The following is a 27,585-nucleotide window of genomic DNA, read 5'->3' as shown; positions in this document are numbered from 1 at the left end:
GTTCTGCCATTAGGCCTGACATCTGTCTCTCAGATGAACATTGGGTTATCTGACATCTGTTCATTGGATAAACATTAGTTGATCTGGAATTGGCTAGATAAACATTGTTTTATATATATATATAACAATTAGCCATCAAAACAGGGGCTATTTAAAATTACTGACACTACATTTCCCTAACCATTGGAACATTTGCTGTTTTTAATTGTCAGTATTTTGTTGACAGTACAGACAACCACTACCTTGTTACTTTACCAACCGAAATTCAAGGTTTAAACTATGATGCTACTACTGGCTGCTTTATAGGTTAGATGCCTTTGTCTTCAAGTATATAAGCCTTCTAAGATAGTTATAAAAACAAACTGTATTGAGTTGGTGTCTTATCTCCTTTTACAAGTTTGTGTGCATGTTCCTAATTGTAATAAGAGAGGTTTAGTAGTACTATACTATTATATTAATTGCTAAACTATTAACCATGGTTACTTTAAGTTTTGTTATTACAGTTCTAATCCTACTGGGACATTTACAAACAAAACCATGGAAAATTACTCTGACAAGTGTTTATCTGTCAACCAAGACAGACATTCTTAAGTATTGGGGTCATTTTGTATTTTCCTTGTAAAGCTTTATAACAGTGTCTGCTGACACTTTACAGCAATTTAAAGGTGCTGGAATATCCTCTATGGGAAAGACAATTAGATTAATTAAGCCCAGGCTAAGAGCCATTTAAAAAAATAAGTCTCTTTATTGTCCAATTTGGTGAAAAAGGTCACATTGGCACTGACTTCTGATCTACTCAATGTGTTACTCCCCCTCCTCCGGGGGGAAAAATCTGACTTTCTGGGAAAAGCCACTCTGAGGGACAAAACTGCCAAATTGGCCAAATCTTCAGCGACAACTGTTCAGAGAAACAGTTTAAGAAGATGTTGAGCACTCAGCATCCCCAACTTCTTAGAGGAACAAGTGGTGTTCAGCCACCCAAGACAGTTCAAAAAGACTTCACAAATGAGGGGACTTCTTCATTCCAGATAGAGTCAATTATGCCAGACCTCTAAAAGTAACCAAAGCTCAGAGATATTAAAAAGGGGTCTCTTACACATGTGCTCTAATATGTAAGCCTTCTATGCTTCTGGCAAAAGGCAGTCATATCTTTGGCCAAGGTCTTCTGTTTAAACAAAGGCAATACAACTTTCAATGGTATCTAGCTTCTGCTTAGGGATATACAGAACTGACTCATTGATGTTTACTCTCTAACTGGACTAACACCTGCCCCCTAGGACTCTGGCTCCTAATGTAGTCAGCCCTTCATTGCCTGCTATAGTGACAGTCCAAAATAGAGGGCCATCTAAGAGTTAAAAACAGCTTCAGATACAAATACCTATGGAATAAGTAGCATAAGATTCTCTGTCACTTTTCAAAATGAAAGCTTAGACTCTTTACCTTCCTGCTACACCTGGCAGGACCCCTTCTGATGCTCCTATCATTGTTAATGTTCAGGTCATGCCTTCTAAACCAGATTTATCTTTGCCAGAATGAAAGCCTTTAGGACCCAAATCATGAGACAATAAGGTCATTGATCTCTACAAACAAATGAGATCTCCATGAGCAACCCAGATCTCCATGAGGAAGCTTAATTGTAAAGGACACCTTGTGAGTCCCAAGGGAAAAATAGGGGAGACAATTTCCCCTCATAGGTAGGTTCTGTTGCCCCTTGTCAGCTCAAAGCAGATATTGAAGATGGACTGCCCCCCCTTCAGTAGCCCCAAAAAGGAACTTTTTGGAATATTGTCCCTCGAGGTAATTTGAGGCAGGCTAACGTAGGGAAAGTTTGGGACTCATAGTAAAAAATATTACAACATAGATTGTCAATGCTTTGGATCAGGAACCACCCTCACCTGGCTGGGAACCACCCTCGTCCCTTCCCACTCATTGACTGGATGAGAGTCACCTGTCTCCCTTTCAAATAGATTATCATAGGTTTTTAAAGTTCTAGAAGATCAGAAACATGCTCTTTCAGCTTCTGATTTCTACCTGGACCCCAACATGCTTCCCTTTGTATTTCTCTTCCCTAATGTTTAATAAATCCCTTTACACCCATGTGTCCTGCTATAGAGTCTTTCTGGTGGGATACAAAGAATTTGGAAGTCTACTGATCACAGACTGCACCAGCACTGTTAACAAAGGAGAGGGGTTGGGAGTAATGGAAGATGAAAATCAGTGTGGAGGAACCAGAGGGGAGAGGCATGAGGCCAGGATAGTAAGCTTTCTAGTCAGGAGCCTCCTGGAGTGACTTAGCTTTGATATCATCAAAATATGGACTAGAGACTGTGGCTTTGGCTATGTGTCATTTTCTGTTTGGTCATAGCTGTAGTATCATCACCCACATTGACTGTCCTTCTGGAGTCTCCTGTCTTCCAGGAAAGGGTACTGCCAGTCACCCAGTTGCTCAATTCAGAAGCCATAATGTCATGCTTTGTTTTCTTATTTCCAAATTAAATCCATCAGAAAACTTTGCCCTTTCTTACCAAAAAGAACTGTGCGTCACTTGTTCCCACATAGTGCAGGGTGATCTTTTCTACTGATATAATTTTTATTAGTATGTATTAATTGTACAATAAGAGAGGTTTCATTACAGCATGATGTTTTGTAAACACAAGTTACATGGTGCCATAACTCTGGATACATTACATTAATATCGTCCCAGGATTTAAGAAAAAATCAGAATCCCTTATCATGGACAAGTAGACTTGTGTGCTCAGTGGCTGCCCAACACTCCAACTTCATCTCGTGGCACTTCCCCCTTAATGAATTCTGGAGGCCCTGACCTCATTTAGATCCAAGAGGCATGCCATGTTCTTTCACATTTCACTCTGCGCGCTTGATGTTCTATAAGACAGTAACATCCTTTCTCAGTTCTTCTTGTCCATCATATCTCAGCAGAAACGTCACATGTTAGCAGAGGACTTTTCCTGCTACCCACTGATCTCTATTACATCATCACCATCATCATCTTTTTTGTTGTTTTTGTACTGGGTTTTGAACTCAGGGTCTCATCTTGTTAGGCAGGTGCTCTACTAGTTCAGCTACTCTGCCAATCCTTTTTACTTTAGTTATTTTTTGGAGGGACAGGGATTTGCTTTTGCTCAGGCCTGCATAGACTTCATTCCTCCTATTTATGCTTCCTATGTAGTTGAGATGACAGTCACACCACCATGTTCAGCTTTTGGTTGAGTTCAGGTCTGAACCAGCCTAGAACTGCAACCCTCATGATCTCTGCTTCCCAAATAGCTAGGACTACAGGCACCTGGCTTCCTCACTTCCTTTATTAATATTGCTATTCACACACTGTGATTATTTTTAGTTAGTTTAAAACTGTTTGTAACCTGAATAACTGCTATTTTTCCAGAGCCCAGAGCCTAGAACAATGCTCGGCAAGTAGTAAGCATTCGTTAATGTCTACTGAATGAATAATCTATTGCCTGTATGCTTATCTTTCTCCTCTTTTAGACTATAAGTATGTGGGGGTCAGGAACCCTGGCTGTATTTTCCTCATTATTACTCCAGGTGCCCAGCACAATGTCTCTCACTTGGTAAATGGTCAATATTTGTTGAATGGAGACATGAGCTCAAGCCCTCCACCTGGAATGGATTACAGGTCTATTCAAAAGATTCCTAGCTGGGCACTGGTGGCTCATGCTTGTAATCCTAGTTACTCAGGATCTACTGATCTCATATGGCACTCTCCAGCCTGTCCAGGGAGTCTGTTTCTGTGTGCACTGTGAAAGCAGAAGGGCAACTGTCATTCTAGAGTAATTCTGAGGCATAGACCCCCATGGGGCCACTCCTTGTCAACCAGCATTAGTGGTTGAGTACCTCCCAAGCAGAGCTCAGAGCTGTTGCTCATGGGAGCAGATTCACATGAGCGGGGGATATGGGGTGGGGTTGGGGGAGCACCGGTGTGGTATATGTGGGAACCAGGGTGAGTGTATTTGGGAAGTAGTTGATTAGTAAGTGATGATTATCATCCCATAGCCAGGCATCTACTGGGAATGCTGAGAGAGGGGAAAAGCCTCAGCTCTGCCTGCTCTGGCTTACTCATGGGACTGATGCATATATTGCAGACATGTTGAACTGGTGAGCAAAGTTTGGTTACGAGTCAGTTATACAGAACTTGGCATTTCCCTCAGGAATGCCATCTGTGTGTAGCCCGTCAAGGCCCACTAAGTCGCAGGTATCTATCTAGTGCAGGGAAAAAACCCACTCAGTAAACGCATTGTAATAGCTCGTTTTCCCCTCTGTACTCAGATGGCTGTCACGGTGACAGGAGTAAGATGAACACATGAAAAGTGTGTACAATAATGCCATGAGAAATAGCTTGCTGCAGAAAATGCTTGAGAGAAGGAGAGGGCTGAGCTGGGCTTTGGAGGATATATGGTTGGTTTCTGAGTTTCTCTGTCATTTAGTATTTTTACTCGTTTGGTTTTTTTTTCTTGGTTATTCTCACTTAAAATTTTTAAAAAATTAATAACTTCAATGAGGTATAATTGACTTAAATAAATTATACATATTTAAGTGTCCATTTCGGTAACTTGATATATACATGTACGTACATATATATATATATATATATATATATATATATATATATATATATATACACCACAATGTTTTTCAAGTTTTTTCACATGCTTTTCTATCTCCCATACTTCTCTACACTTCCTATTCACAAGCCACCAGTAATCTGTCACTAGTCCATTTTACATAAATGGATTCATACCATATGTTCTCTCTCTTTTTTTCCCAGGGGTTCTGGGGTTTGAACTCAGGGCCTCACAGTTGCTAGGCAGGTGTTCTACCACTTGAGCCACTTGGCCACTTCTGTCCTCTCTTTTTTGTTGATGTCTTTTTTTTTTAACTAGACATAATCATTTTGAGATTCACCCATGTTGCATGTATTAATACTTTATTCCTTATATTATTATTATTACATAATATTATTATATTATTGAGTACTATTTTACTGAATATCACAGTTTACCTGCAATAGGACATTTTGGCTGTTTCAGCTTTTAGTTATTAACATAGTGTTGCTATAAACATTTATGTATAAACCTTTATTTGATTTTATCTTTTGGGTGAAAACCAAACAGTGGATTGGCTGGGTCATATGGTAAGTGCATCTTGATATTTTAAAGCAGTTTCCAAACTATTTTCTAAAACAATTATACCATTTTACTTTCCACTAACAGGGCATGAGAGTTCCAGTTTTTCTACATTTTTGCCAATTAAAAGAAATTTTTTGTTAATCAGAATAGAACCTTGCAAGATTTTTTAACGTTTATTGTTTTCTTTGTTTTATAAATTTTTTCTCACAACAATTACTTTCTTATGATTTCTCCTTAAAATTTTACACTTAAAGTCTAAGTTGGTAAGGCAAAAGGACAGGTGGGAACTTTTTACACATGAGAACACAAGAGGTTCTTGGCTTTCAGATCCTATAAATCTCTGGCTTTCCTGCCATCATTAGCGCTGGACAAGGACACTACAGAGCCATCCTCAGAAGAGGGTTGCTGCAGATGCTGGGCCTGAGGGAGCCTACAGCAGTTCTGCCACTGACATCTAAACTGGGCCAGGCCTGGAGAAGGGGCTGTGACCTTTGGAGCAAGAGGAGGGAGGAAGGCGAGAGGCCTCAGTGAAGGGGAGGGAGAGTTCAGGTGCCACCAGTCCCTTTCAAATGTATGCGTGTATGTTAGAAATAAAGACACTACCTCTCGTAAGACAGTTGGTGGGTGGCTGCCTATGACCACAGTAGAACACACAGCATCCAGTGTCATCAATGGTCACATAACTAGAATCTCTGCTGTATCCTCGCTCAACTTCAACTTAGTGCACAACAATGCTGGACTCTTTCATATATGTTAGGGATGGGCCCTTGGACCTCATGCAAGCTAAATTTGCTCTTACCACCCTAAGCCCCAAATTCCATATTTGTTTCAGCAATTCCCTCTGTAAAAGCTCAGGACAGCGGTTTTCAAATTGTCCTGAAGGAACTCTAAAGGTTTCTCAGAGCTCCCTCTGCAGTGGAGATGAAGGAGGCCATGAAGGAAGGGGATGAGCAGTTAGCCTTAGGAGGTCTGCCTCTGCTCTTTGCTTCTAGAGTAGTGACTTGAGGGGGTCAGGAAAAGGAGGGGAAACCTAATTTCTCATAATTCCTACGGAGGGCGCTCTCTGTTGCCACTGAAGAATTTTCTTATCAGGCCTGTTTAGGGAGGGGACTGAAACTCTAAGACTTGTGTGTTGGCTGGCTCCTTGGCTTGGACAAAAGTTTTTGTTTTTTTTTTTTGTAGTACTGGGGTTTGAACTCAGGATCTCATGCTTGTGAGGCAGGAGCTCTACCATTTGAGTCATTCCACCAGCATTTGAACAAAAGTATTTTTGTTCTATATTCTGAGGGAGGAGAGACAGTGGAGCCAGAGGATAGCAGGAGGGCCAGCCTGCATGGCAGGAGACTCCCTCCACCCCTCCAGGGCCCTATGAATCCAGACCTGCAGAGTTGCCTGAATTTTCTAACTTCCTGGCATGGAGGTATAGTTTTGGGTTTTGTGGCAGGGATAATGTGCACTGAATTTCATGCCTAAGTAGATTGGAGCAAGACAGAAGGAAGAGAGGGGAACCAAGAACCTGAGCCTTAGAGTTCAGCCAAACTCAGGCATAGGGTTTCTCCACACTGGAGGTCTCTGTGGCTGTCTTCCTCCTATTTCCTATCTTAGTTACACATGTTTTGGGATTTTGCGTGAATTCCCCCCATCCTCCCTTAAAGTGCAAAGCATGGCTTATGTGTGGCAAAATGCACACTTAAGCACACAGCCCAATAACATGTGCCTACATTTTAACAATTGTTTATACCATGTAATAAGCTGTAGAATATTTCTTACATCCCAGAATATTCCTTCATACCCCTTCCCAGTCACCACAATTTGCTGTTTTGTTCTGTTTTTTTCCTGGTGCTAGGGTCTTGCACTTTCCAGGCAAGGGTTTTCCCAACCCCATTCACCATGATCTGTTCAACCACTATTTTTTCTTGTTTTTAACTTTCCATGAGTGGAGCTCTCCTCTTATGTAGGTGTTCTTTGGTGTTTGACTTGTTTGCTCAGCACAAGTTTTGAGATTCATTCATGCTGTTGTATTTATGAATCATTTGTTCTTTTTAAAATTGCTGTGTGGGGTTCCTTGTATGAACAGAGCATGTTTGCTTAGTTTATCTCCTGCAGATGGGCACTAGAGAAGATGCACATTTCACCTTCTTAGAAACTGCCGAATCATTACCAAAGTCTTTAGACCATTTTAAATTCCATCAGCACGTCCTGAGAGATCTAGTTGCTCCTTCCTCTCCAACATGTGGTATTGTTGGTCTTTTTTGGTAGTTCTGGCGTTTGAACTCAGGGCTTTGCACTCACTAAGCAGGTGCTCTACCACTTGATCATGCCTCCAGCCCAGTCTTTTTGATTTTAGCTGTTCTTGTGGATATTTAGTGTATCTCTCTGAGGTTTTAATTTACATTTCCCTAGTTAGTAATAATTTTTTCACCACCTTTCATGTGTTTATTAACTATTTGGATATTTCCTTTCATGATTGCCTTTTCAAGTCTTTTTGCCCTCCTCAAACTTTTCTGTAAAGTCAGCCATCCTTATCTATAGGTTTCACTTTTAGGAATTCACCCAACTGTGTGTTGAAAACATTTAGGAAAAAAAATTGCAACTGTCTGAATATCTAGAAATGTTTTCTCCTTGCCATTGTTCCATAAACAATGTAATATAACAGCTATTTACATGGCACTTACATTGTATTGGGTATTATAAATAATCTAGTGATGATTTGAAATATTTGGCAAGGTGTGCATAGATTATATGCAAATACTATGTATGCCATTTTACATAAAGGTCTTGAGTATCGCAGGTTTTGTTTCTCTCATGCATCCTGGAACACATTCCCTGATGATACCAAGGGATGGGAGTGTTACTAGAAAAGTTCTGGATGTTAGTATTTGTCAGATTGTGTGTGTGTGTGTGTGTGTGTGTGTGTATGTGTGTTATAGTTTGGATCTGGAATGCCCTCCAGATCCAATTATTAAAATGCTAATTTATTAAAAGCCTGGTGCCCAGCTTGTGACACTTTGGAACTTGTGGAACCTTGAGGAGATGGGGTCTGATGAAAGGAAGCTCGGCCATAAGATGCACACTCTTGAAGGGGTTATTGAAACCCTGGCCCCTCTCTATCTTTGATTTCTGGCCACCACGAAGTAAAGAGGCCTCCTCAGTCAGGTGATCCTGCCATGATGTACTGTGTAGCCACAGGCACAAAGCAATGGGGCAAGTGATCATAGATTGACACCTTTGAAAACATGTGCTGGAAGCAATCTTTTCTCCTTTTAATTTGATTATCTCAGGCATTTTTTTCACAGTGACAGAAAGCTGACTAACACAGTGTGTGTGTGTGTGTGTGTGTGTGTGTGTGTGTGCATAATATTTTCTCTCAGGCTGCAACTTGCCTTTTTATTTTCTTAATGAGCATTTTTTTGATAAACAGACATTTCAAATTTTGATGAAGTCCCATTTTTTTCTTTCATTATTGCTTATGTCATACATTAAAAAATATTTGCCTGTCCTAAAGTTCATGAATATATCTCCCTATATTTTCTTATAGTTGATTTCTTGTTTGAGCTTTTATAGTTAAATATATGATCCATCTTGACTTAATTTCTGTAGGTGTGGTGTAGTGTATGGTATGTGTGGGGGTTACAGGAGTCAAGTTTTTTGTTTTGTTTTGTCCTTCTTTGCTCCAACATTACTTATTAAAAAAAAAAAAACACCAAAACAATATAAAATGTTTTCTTTCATGTTGAATTTTATCAATGCCTTTTTGGAAAATAAATTGATTGTATGTGTTCTCCATTCCCCTGACAGGGCCTGATCAGTCAAGTGAAAGGGAATAAAGAAGAGAATATTACGTATCTTGCTAAGGAAGTCTAGATCTAGAGTAAGACACATGGAAGGACACAGTGTATAGTTGTTACATTTGTCCTTACTTTGTCCCCAGACCAATGATTCTGCTGTGAATATGGTTCTTCTATGGGGAAAGGTATAAGGTGCCAGGGATTTAAACAAATGGTATAGATTTAGGGGTTGCTAGAGACAAAGCTGCTAGGCTGTCAGGTTCTATCTTCCTTGATCTCTTGGATTGTCCCATGCTCGTTCACTTTTCCCATTTTATCCATCCAAATTGATGTGTCAGAAAGAATCACACATCTTTCACAACATGGTACAAATGAAAAAAAATCTCATGTATATTTATAGTTTGACTGGAGTGGGTACTTTGAGATTAAGAAATATAATGATGAAATCTTATAGACAGGAGGTGAGCAAATACTGTTTGGGAAGTAGGTTTGTATCATCTGTGTATTGAGTTAGGCGATCACCGTATGTTTTTAAATGTAGAGCAGGCAATTCTTTGATTCAAAAACTTGTTCTGACTTTGTTAAACCACAAGTGTCTATTCTACCTGCATATCCCCCAGAGACCTGCCCCTATCGATTTCCACGGTCTAAAGTTGGCAAGGATGCCAATTCAGTAGTTGCTGTGCAAGGAAGCAGGAAGTTTTATCATATGGAGAAAACAATGTTGAATTAAATAACTTTAGAGAAGAGTTGAAAGCCTAAAAAAATATATCCAGCTATCCCCAAGTATTTATAAATTTAATTAAATTTTCTCTAGATTACTCTATTTAAAAGTACAGTTTAGGGACTGGCTGAGTGGCTCAAGTTGTAGAGCACCTGACTAGCAAGTATGAGGCCCTGAGTACAAACCCCAGTGCTTCCTTAAGTAAATAAATAAATAAAATAATTACTAAGTGAAAAAAGATACAATTTAGAGATTGGTGTATACAGTAAGTTTTCCTCAATGATTCTCTAGAATATTTATATTCTATGTGTTATATTTATATGTTTAAAAATATAACATACATGTGAATTTACAACTCTTGGCCAACTATAGCCTAATAATCAGATGCATAGCATTCTAGCCACTTGCAGTTTTCTGTACCTCTCTGACTTTTTCGACCATGGTAAATTTCTGAAACTGCAAGAAAAACTTTCCTATTGTAAAACTAACAGATTCTATTCAAAACAGGGCAAAGAAAAAAATCTGGTTGCAGAGAGTGTTGGTTTTTCATTGAAGTTGGTTGCCAGTAATGGTCAGGGAAAGGGGCCTCCAACATCTCTCTAAAGGTGGCCAGCCCACTTTTGGGCACTCTCAAAACAATTCAGAGAAGGTACTATAATCTCAGGGGTCATTCAAACCTTGGTGCAGTAGCTTGCTCTATGAGTTGAGTTGTGTTTATGCCATTTGAGGGGAAAAGAAAGGGAGCTTACTTACCCTGATACTCATCAAGAGCCCTGACTGAGGTTGGCTTAGTCATTTTTTATGACTAATAATAAATGCAAGGGTGGGGTGATATTATGAAACCAACATTGCTGTGCCTATCACTAGAAGAAAATTCTGCCTGTCAGACACACCCAGACACCTCCCAGCATGACTTTGTGTCACTTTACACCCTGGGAAAGAGGCTCAAATATTCTTTGCATGAAAATAGGGAAAATGCTTTTTTTTTAATGTGGAACATTTAACGATTTTGTGTGTCATCCTTGCACAAGGCTATGCTAATTTCTGTATCCTTTCAATTTTAGTACACGTGCTGACTTCTTGATAAATGCTAACTTATGAGTTTGGCTTTGACATGGATCAATTATGTTGCTGGGTTCAACTTAGCACTGCTTTGGTAAGGTGGTATGGGACCACCCACACCAGAATCACCAATGCTGCTGGTTCAAGAAAGATTCCTGAGCCCTATCCTACATCTATTAAATTACAGTCTCTTTAGGTGTGGGCCATAGAATCTGCATTTCAAAAAAAACACAACAAACATCTGGAAACTGAATAACTCATTGCTTAATGAACAATGGGTCATTGATGAACTAAAAGAGGAAATTAAAAGGTTCCTGGAAGTCAATGAAAATGAAAACACAACTTACCGGAACCTATGGGACACAGCAAAGGCAGTCCTGAGAGGAAATTTTATAACCATGAGTGCATATATTAAAAAGAATGAAAGATCTCAAATCAATGACCTAATGATACATCTCAAACTCCTAGGAAAACAAGAACAAGCAAATTCCAAAACAAAGAGAAGGAGAGAAGAAATAAAAATAAGAGCTGAAATCAATGAAATAGAAACCAAAAAAAACATACAAAGAATCAATGAAACAAAAAGTTGGCAAACCTGACTAAAATGAGGAGAGAAAAAATCCAAATTAGCAGAATCAGGAATGCAAAAGAGGAGATACCAACAAACACCATGGAAGTCCAGGAAATCATCAGAGACTACTTCGAGAACCTATATTCAAATAAATTTGAAAATCTTAAAGAAATGGACAGATTTCTAGATACATATGATCACCCAAAACTGAACAAAGAGGATATTAATCACCTGAATAGATCTATAACACAAAATGAAATTGAAGCAGCAATCAAGAGTCTCCCCAAAAAGAAAAGTCCAGGACCTGATGGATTCTCTGCTGAATTCTATCAGACCTTTAAAGAAGAACTGATACCAACACTCCTTAAATTGTTCCACGAACTAGAAAGGGAAGGAAAACTGCCTATGAAGCCAGTATTACACTTATCCCAAAACCAGGTAAAGACACTGCCAAAAAGGAGAACTATAGGCCAATCTCCTTAATGAACATTGATGCAAAAATCCTCAAAAAAATAATGGCAAACCGAATTTTTTTTTTTAGCTCTTTCTTTCTCTACCATTTCTTTATTTTTTAAATTTTTTTTGTAGTGCATGTATTTTCCTTTTATTTTTGTTTTTTTATTGTTTTATTATTTATATGTGCATACAAGGCTTGGGTCATTTCTCCCTCCTGCCCCCGCCCCCTCCCTTACCACCCACTCCCCCCCTCCCTCTCCCCCCCATGCCCTCAATACCCAGCAGAAACTATTCTGCCCTTATTTCTAATTTTGTTGTAGAGAGAGTATAAGCAATAATAGGAAGGAACAGGGTTTTTGCTGGTTGAGATAAGGATAGCTATACAGGGAGTTGACTCACATTGATTTCCTGTGCGTGTGTGTTACTTTCTAGGTTAATTCTTTTTGATCTCACCTTTTCTCTAGTTCCTGGTTCGCTTTTCCTATTGGCCTCAGTTGCTTTTAAGGTATCTGCTTTAGTTTCTCTGCATTAAGGACAACAAATGCTAACTAATTTTTTAGGTGTCTTACCTATCCTCACCCCTCCCTTGTGTGCTAAAGCTTTTATCATGTGCTCAAAGTCCAATCCCTTTCTTGTGTTTGGCAAACGGAATTCAACAACACATCAAAAAGATCATTCACCACGACCAAGTAGGCTTCATCCCAGGAATGCAGGGGTGGTTCAACATATGAAAATCAATAAACATAATGAACCACATTAACAGAAGCAAAGACAAAAACCACTTGATCATCTCAATAGATGCAGAAAAAGCCTTTGATAAGATCCAACACAATTTCATGATAAAAGCTCTAAGAAAACGAGGAATAGAAGGAAAGTACCTCAACATTATAAAAGCTATATATCACAAATCTACAGCCAGCATTATACTTAACTGAGGAAAACTGAAACCATTCCCTCTAAAATCAGGAACCAGACAAGGATGCCCACTATCTCCACTCCTATTCAACATAGTACTGGAATTCCTAGCCAGAGCAATTAGGCAAGAAGAAGGAATAAAAGGAAAACAAATAGGTAAAGAAGCTGTCAAAATATCCCTATTTGCAGATGACATGATCCTATACCTTAAAGACCCAAAAAACTACACAAAAGCTCTTAGACACCATCAATAGCTATAGCAAGGTAGCAGTATGTAAAATCAACATAGAAAAATCATTAGCATTTCTATACACTAATAATGAACAAACTGAGAAAGAATATATGAAAAGAATTCCATTTATAATAGCCTCAAAAAATCAAATACCTAGGTGTAAACCTAACAAAGTATGTGAACAATCTCTACAAGGAAAACTATAAACTTCTGAAGAAAGAGACTGAGAAAGACTATAGAAAGTGGAGAGATCTCCGATGCTCATGGATTGGTAGAATCAACATAGTAAAAATGTTGATACTCCCAAAAGTAATCTACATGTTTAATGCAATTCCCATCAAAATTCCAGTGACATTCATTAAAGAGATTGAAAAATCTACCATTAAATTTATATGGAAACACAAGAGGCCACGAATAGCCAAGGCAATACTCAGTCAAAAGAACAATGCTGGAGGTATCACAATACCTGACTTCAAACTATATTACAAAGCAGTAACAATAAAAACAGCATGGTACTGGCACAAAAACAGACACGAAGACCAGTGGAACAGAATAGAGGACCCAGATATGAAGCCACACAACTATAACCAACTTGTCTTTGACAAAGGTGCTAAAAATATACAATGGAGAAAAAGCAGCCTCTTCAACAAAAACTGATGGAAAACTTGTTAGCAGTCTGCAAAAAACTGAAACTAGATCCATGTATATCACCCTATACCAATATTAACTCAAAATGGATCAAAGATCTTAATATCAGATCCCAAACTCTAAAGTTGGTACAGGAAAGAGTAGGAAATACTCTGGAATTAGTAGGTATAGGCAAGAACTTTCTCAATAGAACCCCAGCAGCACAGCAACTAAGAGATAGCATAGATAAATGGGACTTCATAAAACTAAAAAGCTTCCGCTCAACAAAAGAAATGGTCCCTAAACTGAAGAGACCACCCACAGAGTGGGAGAAAATATTTGCCAGCTACACATCAAAGGACTGATAACCAGAATATATAGGGAACTTAAAAAACTAAATTCTCCCAAAATTAATGAACCAATAAAGAAATGGGCAAGTGAACTAAACAGAACTTTCTCAAAAGAAGAAATTCAAATGGCCAAAAAACACATGAAAAAATGCTCACCATCTCTAGCAATAAAGGAAATGCAAATTAAAACCACACTAAGATTCCACCTCACCCCTGTTAGAATAGTCTTTATCAGCAACACCACTAACAACAGGTGTTGGCAAGGATGTGGGGAAAAAGGAACCCTCTTACACTGTTGGTGGGAATGTAAACTAGTACAACCACTCTGGAAAAAAATTTGGAGGCTACTTAAAAATCTAAACATTGATCTACCATTTGATCCAGCAATACCACTCTTGGGGATATACCCAAAAGACTGTGACACAGGTTACTCCAGACGCACCTGCACACCCATGTTTATTGCAGCACTATTCACAATAGCCAAGTTATGGAAACAGCCAAGATGCCCCACTACAGACGAATGGATTAAGAAAATGTGGTATTTATACACAATGGAATTTTATGCAGCCATGAAGAAGTATGAAATGTTATCATTTGCTTGTAATTTACGGAATTGGAGAACATCATTCTGAGTGAGGTTAGCCTGACCCAAAAGACCAAAAATCATATGTTCTCCCTCATTTGCAGACATTAGATCAAGGGCAAACACAACAAGGGAATGGGACTTTGATCACATGATAAAGCGAGAGCACACAAGGGAGGGGTGAGGATAGGTAAGACACCTAAAAAACTAGATAGCATTTGTTACCCTCAACGCAGAGAAACTAAAGCAGATACTTTAAAGCAACTGAGGCCAATAGGAGAAGGGGACCAGGAACTAGAGAAAAGGTTAGATCAAGAAGAATTAACTTAGAAGGTAACACCCACGCACAGGAAATTAATGTGAGTCAACTCCCTGTATAGCTATCCTTATCTCAACTAGCAAAAACCCTTGGTCCTTCCTATTATTGCTTATACTCTCTCTTCAACAAAATTAGAGATAAGGTCAAAATAGTTTCTGCTGGGTATCGAGAGGGTAGAGGTAGAGAGGGAGGGGGTGGAAGGGTGGGGGAAGAGGGGAGAAATGACCCAATCATTGTATGCACATATGAATAAAATAAAAATTTTTTAAAAACACAAAACAAAAAAGCAACTCCTTGTGCATTAAATTTAGAAGCCCAGTTACTTAAGCTTATAGAGGTACTAAGAGGTGAAAAGGGAGAAACCTTGGAGTGTAACCTATTGTTAGATGGAAGCCATTTCTACAAAAGAAAACACAAAGAAATTAAAAGAGCAATATGTGCTATTCATATTGAGGTAGATATAAGCCAGTTCTAGGTTTATGTTGTAGTACTCCATCATATACTACAATGGGACATGTGACGTGCCAATTGTTACAGTGTTTGTCCTAGCCCAATGCCCATGCTCTCAATCCCAGGTGAGGATTCTGTGTCCAGGCAGGGAGAGCTCTGTAATCAACAGAGTGGTGCCAACAATGTTGTGAAAGGACTACCACATTGTCAATTGAAAGCCAAGCTTTCCCCATAAATATGCACAATTATTATATATCAATTAAAAAAATTAAAGAGTCAAGCGGATCAATATTTCTATAACCTGTGGAGTACTGTTACTTTCTGTGTCATTTCCATTTTAACCCTTCTCCTGCTCCTTTTCCCTTGCACTGACTCAGCCACCTGGGAGAGAAAGGGAAGGCAGAGTTAAATTTTGAAACTTCTTTTATTTTACCTCTATTGACATGTAGAAATACTGTGTTCTTACAGAGGGCCTCAAAGACTGAAATAGAGTATTACCAATCCAAGCCTTACATTGCACTGAATGATGAAATCTTGACATAATATTTCTGCAGTGTTGGAAACCTCCAACTTCAAAGCTATTGCACAAAAACCTGGGGACAATGTCACCAGGAATTACTCCAACGGGCTGACAGTTGTGATTACATAAGATCTTTCAAATTCACTCTTCCTGCTGTTTCCTCAGGTAGCACTCCATCAAAACTTTCATCATTCCCTTACTTGCTATTGCTCATACATCCTGACTGGGTCCCGCCCTTCGAGTTCCTCCTGAAAATCGTACTTTTTTTTCTCATACATTTAAAAAGAGATGTTGCTCCATAACTTGTGTTCTTCCTGTCACCTACCAAACCCATTTGAAATGCTAATAGTACTCAATTTCTCAACGGTCATTTTGAGCCAGATTTCTCTCAGAAATTCACTCTAGCTTGCTCTTCTTAATGTCTCTTATCTCTTCTTCAGTTTCACTTTTGCCTCCACCTCCTTGCTAATATGACTCTCAACAAGGATGTCATTCTTCCTCTCTCCATCAACCTGCATCCAGTACTACTTTCAAAAATCAACCAGAGCTTTCTCTAGGTTCCCTTACCTCTTGGTTTGCACTACGTATTCTAATTATCTCATTCATTACATGCATATTTTCTCCATGATCTGATTGTAATCTCTTCTATGGCAGAGACAATATCTTGGCTGTTACCTCTCAAAGCTCCTAGATTAACAAGCACAGCAACTGTCCAGTAAATATGTGAACAAATTCACAGAGCTCATCACTTCCTTATGGGAGAAGTTGTCCACTAGCCCATGCAGTCTTCTGGAATCTTTGAAGGCTGTTGGATGAACATGTCTTGGTTAAATTTTCTATTTTCAGTTGAGGAAACTTAGAATCAGTTTAAGTACACAGTGCTTTCAATCAGAGAAATGAAACTAGACTTAGTTTAAATGATCTTCTTTTAAGAATCCCAAACAAAAAACAAAAACAAACATGAAAAAAGCAACAGCAACAAAGAATTCAAAACAAAGGAAATGCAGCTGGGTGGCCAGAAGTTTGAGGTAATACTCACTGATAACCATCTAAGCTTCAGGTTCACTGCACACTAGCCAAGATGCAGAAGCCTTGACAATTTGCTCTAATCTCTTCCTACAGATGTGGTGTATAGCAGTCTATTTACTAGGTCTGACTTAAGCCTCTGACTTGATAATTTATCAAAGCCAGTACCTTTATGGGGTTGCTAGGTTGCACAACTCCAGGGGCATTATTCATACTGTATTTGAACATGGAGCCTAAGTTTCTGGGATATGTTTTACTAAAAATACTTAATTATTTTCAGTAAGTATGGTAAGAGGCTTTTATGGAATGGGTTTAAGTTCATTCCAGTTCTCAAAGGAGGACTTGCTGGAGGCAGATAGATAGCATAATGGTTAAGAGCATCGGCTTTAGAGTCAAAGACAGTTAAGTTCAAGTTCTGTGTGACTGTGTAACCATGGACAAGTTAGCTCACTTTTGTCATCATCAAGTACATTGTAAAGTGGAGAAAATAATAACCACCTCACAGGTTTGTGAGAATGAAATGGGGATGTATATCTTGATTCCATGCCTGGCTGTGGCTAGTGTTACATAAATGTAAAGCAGTCATATTTTCATTTCTAGATATCTCAAAACTACAGCAATCACCCTTTCATTTTGTATCCCCAGTTGCATCTTGAAGGATCTATAAATGTAAAGAGAAAGGAAGAAAGTAAAACAGGATAGGAATATACAGTTGAATTTTGATTAATTTTTAATATTTGAAATGAATGAAATAAAAAGTCTTCTCATTATAACCAAATGAGTCTGAGTACCCAAGTACTTTTTCTTCTTTCTTTTCCTAATGTAAGATGTGGTCTTCAGGAGCAAAGCTGAGTGGATAATGCAGGATGGTCTCTCTGTTGCAGGGTTCTGCTCCTGACTAACCCTTCAACTTCTCCCATACATCTGGTCCTCCTCCTTTCATGTTTCATGCCTCAGTCCTTCCATTTCTCAGATAGAACAGTGTTATATTCTATTCTTCCCTCACTGTCACTCCCTTCTCCAGTAACCAGCAGCTCTTCTTCGTTATCTCAACTCGATCCACTTCTCCTGGCTTGTCCCAGCCTGGTTCAGGTCACAACTTTTTCTCCCCTGAATAACAGCAGCAGTATTCCCTGGCCTTCCCTTCAACCATGCTCTTCAATCTATTCTTCACACAAAAGGCAAATATTTCTCTCTCTCTCTCTCTCTCTCTCGATATATTCACTTACTTCAATAACAATACATATACCAAGTTGTCACCATGCAATGTATGTTCAGGTTAGACAAGAGAATGTTACAAGTGCACTAAAGCATTCTGTAAGTAGTTCATAGTTTGTGTCTAATGTCTGACTACATCGGTTTGCTTATAAACTGTTAATAATTTCCATTTTAGGTAAGTTATCTAACATTTATGATTCTTACTGAGAACATACTGCCCTCATTTAAGTATTCTTCATTTATTCTTGTATTATACTTAAAGTACCTATTTCTGGCCTGGGGATGTAACTTAGTCATAGAGAGTTTGCCTAGAATGTGCAAAGTTCTGAGTTTGATGTTCAACACTTCAAAAACCAAAGCAAAAATATTTCTATTCCAAGATGACATTTAAAAATTATAATTCTGATTGGCGGAGTAGTTCAAGTGGTAAGAGTACCTGCTTAGCACATGTGAGGCCTTGAGTTTGAACCTCAGTGCTGCAAAAAAAAAAAAAGGAACTAAAAAAATTATAGAAGAGCTGATTAATTTATTCTCAGGTTTACAAGCGTGATTCTGAAATAAATACTGCTTGTATGGTTTGGTTTAAACACACACAGACAAATACACACATACTTTCAGTTATGGGAAGACTTATATTTCATGTAAATTTTTTTTGCAGTGTTGGGGATTAAACCCAGAGCCTTAGGCATGAAAGGCAAACACTCTGTCACTGAGCTATATCCCAGTCCTATTTCATGCATTTTTTTGAAAGAGTTCTTCAATAGCCAACCAACTCTACTGAAGTTTTCAAACAAGTCCACAGGGAAGGCAGATGAGGCAAACAAGATTACTACGTGACACCCAAAGCACATGAAATTCTATAGCACACTGGAAATCCTTCAGGATTGGCCTGCTGTATTTTTTAGAATGAATTTCACCATAAAGGTGTAAGAGGGTGGAGATTTTAACACTATCAAGTGCATTTAGGTGACGTATTTCTTTTGTGTTGACTTGACTCCCATGAATGACTAGTGAACTAGTCACTGATAACTTGATCATCAGGCAAATAAACCTGAAAGGAAAGAAGCCATTATCAAAATACTGGGTTATCACCAAATCCATTCAAATTCTTTATTCTGACATGAACATGTAACTTTCATATAAGATATCTAACTAAAAGCAGGAACTTCCAACAAGACCAAGACAGCATCTCTTCTTCTAAGGTTGAGGTTTTGCCCAGAATTCCCCATACAGTCATTGCTCCCACAGCAAAGCCTTGGGCTGCCATGCTCAGGCAAATCAGCTGGAGGACATTTTGTTTTTCCCCTGCTCTTCTGTTTGGATAGTCCATATGCCACAATTGCTGCAAAACCTGCCACCCCAACAGTATCAAACAGTGCCTCTTTAGCTTTAAGGATAAGTTTAGATTCATAACCTTCATCATATGAAGAAAGAGAAACATCTGCCTTGGTTGGCATAGTGATTGCTTTAAGAATCTTTGGATAGTGACAAAACCCTTCACAATCTAATGGACTTCTCAGTAGCCAAATATTTCTTCTAAAAAGCACTGATTCCTAAGTTAAAGCGTTCAATAGCTGTCCATTATTCTTACTATGATGTTCCCACTCTTTTGCACAGCATGCAAGGCCTTTCTGACCTGCCAATTGTCAAATTCTTTTAGGGGGATTTTCTCTTACCTCTTGCTCACATTGGAAACCCATTCCTGCATTTATATTCACGTGACTAATGCCTCTTTATGCTTCAGGCCTGTTCGGGGCTGAATAGTACACCCCAGAGGCCTAACCTCAGAATGTGACCATATTTGGAGACAGGGTCTTTAAAGAGGCAAGTTAAGTTAAGGAGGTCATTAGGGTGGGCCCTAACCCAATATACCTTACCTGATGTCCTCATAAGAGGAGGGCACCAGTGCCAGAGGGAAGAAGACCATGTGAGGACACAGGGAAGAGATGGATGACAAGCCAAGGAGGGAGGCCTCCAAAGAAAACAATCCTGCTATACCTTGATCTCAGATTTCCAGCTCCAGAACTGTAGGATAATAAATTTGTTTTTTTAAGCTTTCCAGTCTGTGGTACTTTGTTATGGCATGCTAGCTGTAGGCCTAAGCTGAGGTGTGATGTCCCTGGGGCACACCTCCCATCCCCCAATACCGTGTGCCTCTTGGTGTGCTCTTGTACCACTCCGCAATTGTAGTTACACTATCACATCTCTTACCACAGTCTATTAGGATTGCTGGTTCACTTTTTTATGGATTTTTTTTTTTTTGGCCTTACTTCTACATAAACCACATATAGGTCTAATTATAGTCACAGACAAGGACTATGTCTGCTTTGTTCACTGTTTCATTCCCTGATGGATAGCACAGTATCTCACATATTCCAGACATCAATAAAGAGTTGAATGAATAGATAAACAAATTGAGGGTCATTAAAATCCTGGAGGTTAAACTAAGGTTAACCAAAGGTCAGCTAGATTAGACTTAGAGATCCAGGCTATAATTTTGATACTTTCTCAAAGAGAGTGTCAGAGATCAGTTTGGAAAGCACCTCAGTGTTTACCCCCAAAGTGGGTCTGTTCTGAGCAGGTAGTTTTTTATTTTTTGTTACACTCAGCAGCACAAATACAGAGGCACTCCTTCTGTTATACAGCAACTCCCAAACCAAACAGAAGATGAGCACGATGGACTGTAACTTCAAATGGAGCTTGAGCCTGGTGCCCAGTGGCTCATGCCTGAGAGGCAGAGATCACAGTTCAAAGCTATCCTGGGCAAATAGTTTGAAAATACCCAACACAAAAAAAGGGCTGGCAGAGTCGCTCAAGTGATAGAGTGCCTACCTAGCAAGCATGAGGCCCTGAGTTCAAATCCCAATACCACCAAAAAAATGGAGCTAAAGATAAATGAGTCTGACATTTAAATCTAATTAAAGTGGTTTTAAATAAAATCAAGTTGATTCAGCAATGACAGGAGAGTTCTTAATCTTCACATTCATAATTCTTCAGTGGTTATATCAGGAATCAGTGCTGTTCGCTGTTCTAAATACCATGACTCTGAGCTGCAAGTCTGTGTAAGAAAGTGGAGCTGTTGATTTTCTAAGAAAAAAAAATGAGAGCAAGCAGAACCTGGAGGCAGAGGGTGGGGTCAGGCACCGGGAAGTTTGCACAGTAGTCAGACCAGATTTTTACCCAACAGATTATTGATGACTCACTTAACCAATAAACCAGGACATTTACAATCAGTATGACAAATTCAAGTTACTCGCTAATCTACAGTAAATAGTGGAGAAACAGACTTGAAATACTGCGCCATTTTGGAGATACCCAGATGCTGGTCTGCTAGCGTAATAAACCTTCCTTTCCTCCAACCACCTGGGTTTGAGTCTTATCCTGCTGGTCAGTCATACTTTCTGTACCGTTCCTGCAATAGTAACACAGTGTCCTCTTGGATTAGAAATTAGTGTATGTGTAATTTGCAAAATACGTTTATTAAATACATTTCCCATGAGACAGCCAAGAAATTTAACTAGTACAAAAAATTTAGTGAGCAAGGAAACCCAACCAGAATCTGAGATGGTCTCCAGAGATTTTGTTTGTTGTGTTTTGTGGAGATAAGGTCTTGCTGTGTAGCCTTGGCTGCCTCAGCCTTGTCAGTGCTGGGATTACAGTTGTGAACCACCATGCTCATCTTGAGATGTTTCTTTTCTTACTTATTTTTGTTGTTGAAGATCCTTGCTCTTGTTCTTTAAAAACATTTCTTTTTGGGTGGTGGTGGGGTTTGAACTCAGGGCTTGCTAGGTAGGTGCTTTACCACTTGGCCTATGCCACCAGCCCTTTTGTTTTTGTTTTTGAGACAGGACCTTTTTTGAGGCTCGCTTTGAACTTGAGATCCTCCTGCTTCCACCTCCCAACTCTCAGAGATTGCAGGCAGGCACCATCATGGTCAGCTTTCCAGCCTTTTTCTATGGATTATATTCAAGTATGGTTGGTCCTGCATATTTGTGGGTTCCACATTGTGGGTTCAACAAATCTTGGATCCAAAATACTTGGTAAAAATTGGGTCTGTAGTGAATGTGTGGAGATTTTCTTTCTTATTGTTATTCAGTAAATAATACTGTGTAACAACTATTCACATAGCATCTACCTTATACTAGGTATTATAAGTAATCTAGAGATGATTTGAAGTACGGAGGAGGATATGAGTGGGTATATGTAAATATTATGCCATTCCAAATAAGGGACTTAGGCATCTGATGATTTTCTTTTTAGGAGAGGTCTTGGAATCGATCCCTCGTGGATACTGAGAGACTACTGTATGCATATTATAAAATTATGATTGTATAGTTCATACTGTTTTTATTATTTCATTGTCAGTGTTATCACGTATTATTTTACAACTTCCCATTTAGCAGCTGCATAGGGCTTTATGATCTGATCTTACTCTAATATGGAAATAGAGAGCCATAACAGAAATACTCAATTGAGGAAAATGGAATTAGAAATAGAAAGTGAATTAGCCAATGTACTGTATTAGAAGGATGGGGTGGTGATGGGCACAAAATTGTGCCAGCAAAGTATCTAGAACCATGTAAGTACTGCAAAATGAATGGGTGGTCAGATGGTATGTCAGATATTTACATTTTTTTTTCTATTTCTTCCTAGCCTTTCCCCACTTCAAGCTCATGTTCTCTTTGTCCCCATTAACTGTTGCATGTTAGAAGGCAGAATCTGCAAGACTTTCTGACTTGTGCTCTAAGAGATCAAATTCTAGAGCTGGAGGTGTGGTTCTAGTGGTAGATCACCTGCCTAGCAAGCACAAAGTCTTGAGTTCAAACCACAGTACTTCAAAAAAAAAAAAAAAGAGATTAAATTCTAGAATGGGAGACAGTAGACAGGTGTTTGCCTGAAATCAAAGTGGGACTTGAAAATATTATCCCAGCTCAGGGGAAGGGAAATAATGAATGAACAGAAATCTCTGAGGCCTGAAATGAAGGAGGGTGGGAGCAAAGCACGAAGAGGAACAATGGAGTGTGTCTAGGCATTCCTCATCTACTCCAAAAGTGGTAATCATCTTTCTGACTTCACTTCCTACACAGGCTCATGGGACAGATGAGGTGACGATGCTACAGGACCCCTGACTCACAATCTGCACTCAATGGTCAAGTCTTCAGGGTTCCCTCTTCATTCCTGATGAGGCACCATAATGGTGAGAGATTTTTAAATTTGATTTATTTAGTGATACTGTGGTTTGAACTCAGTGCCTCACACTTGCTAGGTAGGCACTATACCGCTTGAAGTGAGAGACTTCTTTATGAAGATGGGGCACTGTGCAGTTACTCTCTCCTCTCCTCTCCTCTGGTCACTGCTACCTCCTATCTCTCCTCTGGAAGTTAAAGACATTTTGCACAGACCAACCATAAGTGTAGATTCCCAATGTCTTATTCTTGTAGCTGTTCGCAGGTATGTGGTCGTAGAGCTAGTCTTGGTTGAAAGGTGGGGGTTTCATGGTCTTAGGTGCACATGGGAGAAGGGCAAGTGCTCTTTTTGTGCCCTCTCGTACTTTGGATTCTGATCACATGGAAGAAAGGATTAAGGGAAAGTCAAGCAGAGGTCTTACTTGGAACTTGTTCCATAAAGCTAGTGTAAGTTACTGACCTCACTGGTAACAGAGCTCATGGAAAACTTGAATTCTTTTACAGCAGAAAAAAAAAGGAAGTTTTTTTTGGAGGGGGGGAGTGTTTCACTGGGATTTCTCAAGTCTAACCAACTGCAAGACAGAGATTTTTCAGATTAATGAAGACACTTCTGGGATTCTCTTTGTAGTAAAGGGGGAAAGAAAGACGTAAAATTTGAAAACACAGATATATATTTGGAAGAATAAAGATCCTTTAAAAGTAATATGAGGTCCAAGAAAAAGGAAAAGCCTTTTAAAAATCTTATCTAATGGGAATGTAAGGAAATAAAGCTTGAGAAACTGCTTTACACTGCAGAAGAAGGTGCGAGATGGTGTGAAAGAAGCTACTTCTCACACTGGCTAGCTAAGCAGGGGATCCATAGCAGTTTAATCACAGGCCGGCGTTAGAAGGGAGTTAGAGAGCTTCTATCCCAGGGATTGTTGAACTAGAGCCACATAAGCCAAATCCAGTCCAACTGCTTTTTTTTTTTTTTCATACCCTTTGAGCCAAGAATGGTTTTTACATGTTTAAATGGTCACAAAAAATATCAAAAGAAGGAATAGTATTTTATGACATGTGAAACTACATAAAATTCAAATATCAGTGTCCAAAAATAAAGTTCTTTGGGAACCCGCCACGCTTATTTTGCTATGCATTGTCAATTGGTGCTTCTGTGCTAAGATGACAGAGCCGAGTAGTTGCCACAATGTGTAGTCTACTAAGTTTAAAAGATTTATTTCTGGCATTTTACAGAAAAAAACAAACGAACAAACAAACAAACAAAAACATTTGTTGACCCTTGATCTAACTCAGGGTCCAGGCAAAGAAATTGAATTCCTGAAAGTGTAATTAATTATTTCCAACTTAGATAGCCAAGTAGCAGTATGTTCTAAATCTCTTTCCAGTCTCTGTAGTTGTAGTTATCATTACTATGTTAGCAGTTTTCTTCTCCCTCTGAATCTTTTCTAGGTCCAAAGATCTTTCCTAGTCGAACTTTCTAGGTTGTAGTCACTATTTTTGGCAAAGACAGGATGTGTTTTGCTTTGTTTCCAATGCCCTTTTAAAGGATATTCATCCTTTTGCTTGTTTATCCAACGAATGTATCTGTGATCTGCCTGAAATATCTTCATAAAAATTAGTTTCCAAATCTATTAGTAGGTTTTTTTATTGCCATTTTAAAGAAACTTACACGCAGTTAGGATATATAGTGCTGCCACTAAGTGGCCAATGACATTTTGGTAATGCTTGCTCAACTGAGTTATCACAGAACTATCATAACATCACAGGATCCTGTGGTTGGAGGGAGCTTAAATTTCAGCCACTTAATCACTAGTTAAAGTGATCGTAATGCTGTCTAGTCACATGTTAGAAGTAAAAACAGAATTGTTTTTTCAAGATAAGCCCATATGCTTACTTTAGCACTTATAAAGCCAGATATAAAGAATCAGCAATATTTTTCCAGTACTGGGGATCAAACCCAGGGCCTTGTGCTAAAACCTGATACAAAGAAATGCAAGCTGAACTTGGGACTACTCAGGAGCTCCTGCCTACTCGGGAGGCAAAGATCAGAAAGATATCAGTTCAAAGTCAGCCTGGGCAAATAGTTTGTGAGACCCTATCTTGGAAATATCCAATGCAAAAAAAGGGCTGTTGGAGTGCTATTCACAATCGCCAAGTTATGGAAACAGCCAAGATGCCCCACTACTGATGAATGGATCAAGAAAATGTGATATCTATACACAATGGAATTTTATGCAGCCATGAAGAACGAAATGTTATCATTCGCTGGTAAATGGATGGAATTGGAGAACATCATTCTGAGTGAGGTTAGCCTGGCCCAAAAGACCAAAAATCGTATGTTCTCCCTCATATGCGGACATTAGATCAAGGGCAAACACAACAAGGGGATTGAACTTTGATCACATGATAAAAGCGAGAGCACACAAGGGAGATGTGAGGATAGGTAAGACACCTAAAAAAATAGCTAGCATTTGATGTCCTCAATACAAAGGAACTAATACAGAAACTTTAAAGCAACTGAGGCCAATAGGAGAAGGGGACCAGGAACTAGAGAAAAGGTTAGATCAAGAAGAATTAACTTAGAAGGTAACACACATGCACAGGAAGTCAATGTGAGTCAATTCCCTGTATAGCTATTCTTATCTCAACCAGCAAAAACCCTTGGTCCTCCTTATTAATGTTTATACTCTCTCTTCAACAAAATTAGAGATGAGGGCAAAACAGTTTCTGCTTGGAAGTGAGGTTGTGGGGGTGAGAGGGAGGGAGTGGGGGGAAGAGGGGAGTAATGACCCAAACATTATATCCACATATGAATAAAAGAAATAAAAGAAAAGAATTTAAATTAGAAAAATAAAAGGGCTGTTGGAGTGGCTCAAGTGGTAGAGCGCCTGCCTCGCAAGCATAAGACCTTAAGTTCAAACCCTAGTACCACAAAAAAAATTTACAATTTGGAGTTATCCTCAAGGTTTTAGTGTTATTAAACGTTGACAAAACTAACTATTTTGCCAAAAACTAACTAACTAACTATATCACAACTTTCTAATTCGTTCTGTTGTTTTTAATTAAGTACTATGCAGAGGTATTTTAAGCAACTTGATATCAAAAGCCCTGGTAATTTGCTGTTACTTATCTTTTAATTAAAAGCAGAGAGTGAATTCTGTAACTGCTCACTTCACAGCCTTTTTCTTCTGATGCAATATTGGAGTATGTGTTCATACCTTTTGACTACTTTTATTGGATTTTGGTCTTTGCTTCCTTTGATTTCTGAAAGTAATTTATCTATGATAAGCACTGCAAATATTTTTCTTGGTGACTTGTCATTGACTTTGCTTTTGTTTTTTTTTTTTTGTGTGTGTATGATGTAAACATTTTTTATTTTCATGTAGTCAAATTTGCTAGTATTTTTTAATATAAACCTGAGTTTGGAGTCATAGTTAGAAAGCCTTTCTTCACATTCAAGTTATAGTGGAATTCACTACGGATTTCTTCTTGGGGTTTATACAGTTTCATTTCATTTTTGCTTTAGGGCTCTGAGCCATTGGGAATTTATTCTAGCATATAGTTTGAAATATGGGTCCAATTTTATTTTTTTCAAAATGGCTATACCTTATTATTATTATTATTATTATTTGGTGAGATTGGAGTTTGAACTCAGGGCCTTGCTCTTGCAAAGCAAATGATCTACTGCTTGAGCCAGACCTCTACTCTATTTTGCTCTGGTTATTTTGGAGATGAGTTCTTATGAACTATTTGCCTGGGCTGCCTTGAACCACGCCTCCCAAGTAGCTGGGATAACAGGCATGAGCCATGGGAGCCTAGCTCAGACATCTTTTTAATGTTTCTGATCCTATTCAAGAGCATGTCTTTCTACATGCTCAAGTCTATATTTTGGTATTTCAGGCATATTTAAATTTTCCTCATACTGATTTGTACATTTCTTGCTAAGTTTATTCTTTGGAATTTATCTGTTTTGTTGCTACTGTAAATCCGGCTTTCTCCTCTGATTGTTTCTCCAACTGGTTACTGTTAGTGTCTCTGAAACCTTTTGATTCCTGTATGTTAGTTTTATATTCTGCTAACAGAGGTTTTTAGTGGCTTGGTTAAGTTTACAACTGATTTTCTGAGATTTTGTAGCTATACTATGATGTCATATGTGAGATGCTAGCTTTAAGATTGAAGCACATGTTTTATTAATTAAGGAAATTTTACTAAATCCTTCCTTCCTTCCTTCCTTCCTTCTTCCTTCCTTCCTCCCTCTCCTCTCTTCCTTTCTCTTTTTCTCAATAGGGACTTGGTAAGTAGCCCAGGCCAACCATGAACTCCTGGGCTCAAACAATCCTCCTACCTCAGCTTCCCAAGTATTTGGAGTGACAGGCACACATCACTGTGCTTG

General features: G+C 38.8%; 2 pseudogenes; both read right to left on the bottom strand.

The window, feature by feature from the left end:
• Positions 1-27,585, bottom strand: part of LOC109677455 (cystatin-A-like) — a 58,603-nt pseudogene that overhangs the window by 22,959 nt on the left and 8,059 nt on the right.
• LOC141423663 (U6 spliceosomal RNA) lies at positions 10,663-10,754 on the bottom strand (annotated as a pseudogene).

The sequence above is a fragment of the Castor canadensis genome, chromosome 5, assembly GCF_047511655.1.
Source record: "Castor canadensis chromosome 5, mCasCan1.hap1v2, whole genome shotgun sequence".
Classification (NCBI taxonomy): domain Eukaryota; kingdom Metazoa; phylum Chordata; class Mammalia; order Rodentia; family Castoridae; genus Castor; species Castor canadensis.
Note: the sequence above shows the minus strand (reverse complement) of the source record. Positions and strands in the feature narration are given on the sequence as shown.